The 7,385-nt window shown below is 42.3% G+C and overlaps 1 long non-coding RNA gene across 1 annotated transcript; it reads right to left on the bottom strand.

Moving 5' to 3' along the window:
- Window positions 1–235: 235 nt before the first annotated feature.
- Window positions 236–5,124, bottom strand: LOC135448396 (uncharacterized). The gene is made up of 3 exons (XR_010440434.1): window positions 5,041–5,124; window positions 2,658–2,730; window positions 236–1,671 (listed from the first exon to the last, which is right to left on the bottom strand). It is a non-coding gene; the product is annotated as an uncharacterized LOC135448396 (long non-coding RNA).
- Between the last annotated feature and the right edge of the window lie 2,261 nt (window positions 5,125–7,385).

Here is a 7,385-nt window from a genome sequence, read left to right as displayed (position 1 = left end):
TCTTCCAATCATCTACTGTGGCTTCTAAAGCAATAAAAATGCAAAAGAAAGCTTTTATGCTGTAAGCATCTTCAAATGCTAGAGCATTTGGACTATTAACCTTCTTACTTTTGGATGCTGCAAGCATTTAAAGATCTGCCTGGCTAAGCACCCTTTCATTAGCTAATGTAGCTGGAAGTTAGTGGAGGTAGCTGAACAAACTAAACACAATGCAGTGAATGACTGCAAAAAAGGTCAAGGTGAACTGCTAAAAACAAAGCAGCTTTATTTTGCAATTTCTCATCAAAACTAACATTGATTACATGTGTTATTTCTCCAAAGAAAGAAAAGGAGAAAAATGTCAGCACAGAGAATTTTTTTTTTTTTTACTGGAGTGGTTCGAAGAATAATTTCTACCACTCTGCCTATGAGGCAAGTTTGAAGATTTGTGGTGCTGTCTCCAAAGCTGTTGGCAAAAATTGAATCTCTTACAAACAGAAGAATAAGGCTCAAGCGGTTAATGCTGGTAGCACAGGCAAGTGATGACAAGAAAGACCTGAGATGTTTTATATATTATGAAGAGCAAGGACACAATCACCAAAATACACCAGGATTAAATTAGCATTCAGGGGTAAAGATAGGCAGGGAAAATGTGGAGTTTGAGGAAGGACTTCCTGGCGGTGAGGTATACAAAATTGTCTCTCAAAAGTAATGTAACAGAAGCTCTACGCCTTGGTATATTTAAAATTAAGCTGGACAAAGCCATAGTGAGTGAATGAGAGATAACAGTTCTGGTCTAGCAGGAAGGCAGACTTAAGCTATTTTCATCCTCAATTGCTTGGATCTGGCTGTTAGCATGATTGTTTCCAAGCAGAAAACTAAAGTCTTCACAGAATAGCAGGGAGCAGAGAGCTACACCTGTATCTACTACCAGATCTGGCAATTTTAGGACTGCTTGCCAAACAGATCTATGGAAAACAGGAAAAAACATGAGGACTGAGACTGTTTTTGAACTCTATGCTAAATTCAGAAACAACAAACACAAACCAAATTTCTGAAAATAAAGAATGTATGAGAGAGAAATTTAAAAGAACTTTACTTTGCCTTGTAAAAGAGATGTGTCATCAGTATTTATTTTCTGGAGCCAGACTAAATTAGGCAATTTATTACAGGAGATGATGAAAAAAGCTGCACTCTTGTGGCAATAGAAGTCAGGGCTGGGCTGTGATGGGTTCTACCATTCATTTCCTGCAAAACCCAAAGTCATTTTCTCTACCTTCCCCAGAGCAACCCTGATAACATGACAGTGGATAGGACTATTTGCCAAGTTTGCTTCATCTTCTGCTTCTTGGTCAAATTCCTCTGAAGACAAACCTCTCCCATCTGGGCTAAATATTAATCACTCACAGAAGCAGGGACTTCACTAAAGTGTGGTCAGCAAAATCAAAGCCTACTACAGTGAGAATTTAATCTAAGTATTAAAACTCCTGAAGGCTAAAACAGCTCTTTTGCAAAGCTTCTCTGCCAGGTGCTGAGTTTCAGGCAGTCTTAACTTGGTGGCGAGCCAAAAAGTTGGGTGGGAGGCAAGGTCAATGGAAGCTCACTGCAACCACTCACAGCAGGATCTGATTGAAGGCATGATGTGACACACTGTGGGTCTGTACCTGTTGCAGGTCTGGTGGATCCCTGATCCTGCATTACAAGAGACAACCCTCAGCAAAAAAGGAAATTGTTGAAAAAGCCTGTCATAACTCCTGAAGACAGCAGGCTTTTGAACTGGCACATTACAAAAGTGACCTACTCATTTCATGCACTTGCCTCAACAATGGCTGAGAACTTCAAGGCCAGGCTGTGCAGCAGCAGCACACCATCATACAGCCAAGGAATACTTAGAGATCAGAATCCAGCAAATTAAACAGTCCATTTGCTGCCTTTTTCTGCTAAATACTGAGACTTGCACATGGGTAGGACGTGATGGGAGGGAAAAGACACAGTAAGTTGGGTTTGTGCTGCTGCCAATGACTGTTATCACAGAAGGAGCATTGTTTAGATACTAGTCTGGGTCTTGAGATCTTGGTCAGAGTCATCCCAAAGCTGTGGGATAAAGCAGCAGCTTCTGATCAGCAGCAGGTCCCAGGGACCAGCCAGGCTGACAGCATCACTGGCTTTACAGGGAAAAGACTGGCAAAATGGAAGTATATTTTATGCTTGACAAATGGTAACTACTAACAGTGATTGTCATCACTTTTTCTTCAATCCACACCTCCAAGTCTCAGGCTTACATTGCAATCTGGTTAATGCTCAGAAGGGAGAACCAGTCACACACACACACCCCTATGTATTTTTCTGGGAAAAGTCACACAGTTGTAACAGGAAAAATGGGACAGTACTGAAACATTTCTCAGCTACAAGCCCTGGCCAAGCAGGGAGAACTGTGAAATTATGGGACAGTTTTCAGGCAGAAAGGACAGATCCCAGTTTCATGCTTTGTTCAAAACTAGGTTACATAGAGCCTTGGAGAGCACACTGTAGGCAACAGTCTTGAAGGGAGTTCAGAGGACAAGCAAATAGAGCAACAAAAATTCACCATATAGACTCTTCATTTAAATTTCCTAAAGTTCCACAAAACCATGCATGAGGAAACCTGGTTTATGCAGTAGAGGTAATTTTGTCCATACCATATCCATGCTTGTTCTCCTGGAAAACCATCTGGATGTAGCCAGTACTGTGTTTTCCACTTGGCTTTTATGGCTGAAAGATTAGAAATACATATTTGTCATATATATTAGCATTCTTATTACCTCTGCAATTAATCTCACTACCTCTCTTGGCTAAGCAATTGCTTTCTAAAGCAGCTGACTGTACCCAATTAAGGAATAAGCTGGGTGTATGAAATCACACATTCTCTCAGGAAAGGGGATTTTAAACTAAAGTTTGTATTAAGTGAGGTTGGAAGGAAATCTATCCTGGCTTTTATCTTAATGGCCTTTTGAATGTCACCTTTCCATTTAGATCCTCTTGTGATAATCAGTGGCTTCCCACTCACACAGAGGCTTTGGCAGCTCTTTTCATAATACCTGTCCCTTCAGGCAGCACTCTAATTCAGGCAGTTTGAGTGTCTATGCAAAGAAAAGCAGTGCTTATTAAAAAAAGCACACAAACTTCATCCACTCTGAGCCTTGTACATTAACCCCTGGTGAAAAGGATTTCCAGTTACTCTTCATGGAATTGGAGGCTCATGAATACAGAAAACCCAGCGGATCAGGCTGTTACTTATGCCGTGTCCCCTAGCTTTCCTCTAGGACAATAGAAAGCCTCAATTAGGAACAAAATGAATCAGTAAAATATCAGACAGTAAAATGATCAGACATCAAATATCTATGCGAGAATTATTAATGGTGCATGAATAATTTCAGAGTCACAGAATAGGGCAGGTTGCAAGGGATGATTTCGTCCAACCTTAATGCTCAAGTGGGGTCATCCTAGAGCACATGGCATGGGATTGTATCCAGGTGGTTCTTAAATATCTCCAGTGAGCGAGATTCCACAAACTCTCTGACAACTGGTACAGTGCACACTCACCCACAGAATAAAGAAGTTTTTTTTTCCTTTTGTTCTGCTGGAATTTGCAGCACATCAGTTTCTGCCCATTGCCTCTTGTCCTATTGCTTTCACATAGAAGAGCCTGGCTCCATCCTTTTGGTACCCTCCTTTCAGATACTTAAATACATTGATGAGGTCCTCCTCTCAGTTGTCTCTTCTTGAGGATGAAGAGGCCCAGCTCCCTCAGTCTTTCCATGTAAGAGAGATGTTTCAATCCCCTTTTCCCCTTTGTAGCCCTTTGCTGGACTGACTCCAGGAGCTCCATGTCTCTCTTGTACTGAGGAGCCCATAACTGGACACAGCACTCCACATGTGGCCTCACCAGGGCTGAGCAGAGGGGCAGGATCACCTCCCTGGACCTGCTGGCAGCGCGCTTCCTGATGCGGCTCAGGATGCCATGGTCCTTCTTGGTCACAAGGGCACCTCTGGCTCACGGGCAGCTTGTCCACCAGGGCTCTCAGGTCCTTCTCTGCAGAGATGCTTTCCAGCAACCCTCCAGAATGAGGTACTCTTTCCCTTCCCAGGGGCTCGTGTGAGGCTGAATGGCCAGTAGCTCCTTGGGTTCTCCTTCTTGCCATTTTTGAAGGCTGAGGTGACATTCACTTTCTTCCAATCCTTTAGGCACTCTCCTGATTGCCACAAAGATGATGCTGAGTGGCCTGCTATGGTATCTGCCAGCTCTCTCTGCACTCATGGATGCATCTTGTCTGGGCTCACGGACTTGTTGATGTCCTCTAGCCCAATCCTCTTCAGCCAAGGAAAAGTCTTCCAACACTCCTTTACCCTGGGCTCACAGGTCAGGGTTTCCTGATGGCTGGCCTTGTCAGTGAAGACCAATGCAAAAAAGGCATTCTTGCCTCTGTTATCAGGGCCAACCCTTCATTTGCCAACAGGCCCGTGTTACCCTTAATTTTCCCTTTGTAATTGATGTATCTTTCCTGCTGTCCTTGACATCCATGGCCACAACTGATTCCAATGGAATTCAATGGACTTCAGCCTTCTTTGTCTTATTTCTACTTATTCTGCCATCCTTTCTATATTCACTCTAAGTGGCCTGACCTATTTATTTTCATTTAGAAGGGTGCATCCATTATGGTTGCACAGCATTACCAGTCCTGTCTGAGATAACCTCTCTGGACCATTAAAAATTCTACATTCAACTGTTTCTTGAAGGTAATTTTCTTCCTGTTCTTTCTACAAAGACAAAACAGCAGGTACTGCCTTTTATTAATGTATCCATTTTAATATGTCTGCTACAAGATCCATTAAAAATGCACCCTCATTGGTAGAAACAGACCTCTTTCTTCATCCTGTCTTAACACTCTTAACCATCACCTCCTTCTATGACTTCTGAAAAATATAGTAAGTAGGCAATACAGGGTAGGCAGTAAATCTTTTTACACTCCCTATCCAATTGTCTGCCATTACAAAAACAAGTTTCCAGGGATGAGTGCTTACCCCAAAGGCAGCAGTGAGGCAAAGGAAGAAACACACACATTATTCCTTCAGGCAATGGTATGGTCAGTGGCTTCCCCTCTTTCTCTTCACAGACTCACCTGAGAGTGATTGCATTGATCACTGACAGCTGTGGGCAATTAATCTATCAGGGGCCTATTTTGGCAGTACTTTGATGCACACAGCATTTGCAGGGCCCCTCACCCAGCACAAACTGATGTAGCTCTGTTGCAATGTGATGGTCTGGCCTAACACAAATGAAAAAGTAAGCATAGCTGCATGTTGAATGGAAAGATCAAGCTGAATTGCAATCTAATCCTTCTCTAATACTGATGTGGAAGCACAGTCCCAGCTTCACAGGGCACAGACAGCCACGAGCACTGAGTTGCTGATTAAACAAATAAACCAGCTCTGATGAGCAGAGAAATGCTGAACTCTTCTATCAGCAGTTCACTGAAGCAAGCCCTCAGCACACAAATAAACAGATGCCAGATGTCCTCCAGAACTGTGCAATAATATCAAGAAAAATTCAGGTGATGGACAGATGGATGTCTAAAGCAGTAAAAAAAAAAAATATCTATTTCCTTGCACCACTTTAGAGCATTAAAGGAAATACATCTGACACAAATACTGGCCAGGAACACTGCAATGTTGCACTTCTGCCTGCTTCCTGCCCATTTTAGTTCATCAGCAAGATTGTCATGAAGGTCAATGCATTTTAATAATGACATCCAGAGAATAAACAGTTCCCAAATTTCAGTAATTGCTTTGTAAAATCTCAGGACAGGATTCCCACCCATTCACAAAATTGGCATTTTGTGGGAGAACTTTAAATTGTGTGAGGGGTTCCATGGTAAGCTTATGATGAAAACTCACCAGATGCAATGTTCATTGCTCTTTGCAAGGAGAGCAGAGCATTTCCTGCTATTCCTATACAAAGGAATACAGGGAGTGAAGCTCGCCTGCAGCACAGCAACCCTGCACTGCTGCTTTCACCTGCTGCCCCTCAGCCCCTGGCTTGCCTCATCCTGGGCTGTGCCAGTGCAGCTCCAGCTCACCTCTGCAGCTCCAGAGGGTTGTCTGTGTGGAGTAATGAATATATGGGCTCCAGTCTTGCACTTCTCACTGCACCTTGTGGCATAAATTATGGCAGCATGACACCACCCCTTCCTGTCTAGTTGTGCCACGTCCTTTCCCAAAAGATTTATTGCCAAATGCTTTCCTTTTTTCTTGGTATTAACATGCTGTAACATCAGTTTATCAGAAACTGTCACCAGCATTTGATCTAGCCCTTGGCAACAGTGTCTCTCCAAGAGATCTGCACTGAGTATCAGCCTGACACGTTACTCTTTGGGGTTTTTGAAAGGATTTTTATATGATTTGAGATATGAATCACACAGGTATGTGTGGGTACATCATTATGTCACCCACAAGTGGCATAAGTAACCAGTGAGAAGAAGTACAATCTCAGTTAGCAAACCTAGGAATTTTACAGGTGGAAATAAATCATCCCTTCCCAACCTCAGCTTTCAGGAGAGCACAGCTGTGAAATGACACGTTCAGCATTTATCCACGTGGAAGTTGTTAGCCCAATTTTCCAAATAAGCTGTCACCTTGGAGCAAGGGAAAGAAAAACCTATCACACTCAGACTGACAGACATACAGACTTACTCATTGGAAGTGTTCATACCTGACACGTCCACATGGCCTCTGTTTTTCTTACTCATTGGCATTTTGTTTTAGTACAAAACATGACAACAAGGATAAAGTATCATTTAAAAGACCCTGGACATTTGAATAGGTTCAAATCTTCCCATCAAATGAAACAAATGCATGCTTGCATAAGTCTCATATACAGCCCAGACTGAGGGAACAGAGTCCTTATTATTTTGATGAACAGCTTGCATTATGCTTACATCATGTTTAAGTCAGCCTTATGAAGTCTGATGACTTTACCTATAAGGTATTAGATATATATTTAGCTTAAATTGACAAAATGAATATAAATTATTTACAAATCCTAATACAACTACATGTCCAAGTTCATGCAAATCATTCTTCATCAGCAGAACAGTACAAGCATCTGCATGCACAGGAAACATTTTTTCTGTCTTTTGCCTTGTGATATAAGCACTTGATGCAAAATGTATGCACATATGGGTATGTATGCAGATGCAGCATTGCTGACACAGCTTCGTTTACAGAGGTGCATGCACCTGAAAATTGCACAGGAATGAACTGACAGCTTTCTGTGGCGCCATAATTCATTATCCTAGTGTATGTCTACTGGGACTCTTAATGAAACAAAGATCTGATGGGGGAAAACACCCCCCAGAACATCTCTAGCT

This window comes from Zonotrichia leucophrys, chromosome 5 (genome assembly GCF_028769735.1).
Source record: "Zonotrichia leucophrys gambelii isolate GWCS_2022_RI chromosome 5, RI_Zleu_2.0, whole genome shotgun sequence".
NCBI classification, from domain to species: Eukaryota; Metazoa; Chordata; class Aves; order Passeriformes; family Passerellidae; genus Zonotrichia; species Zonotrichia leucophrys.
This window is presented reverse-complemented; position numbering and strand designations above follow the sequence as displayed.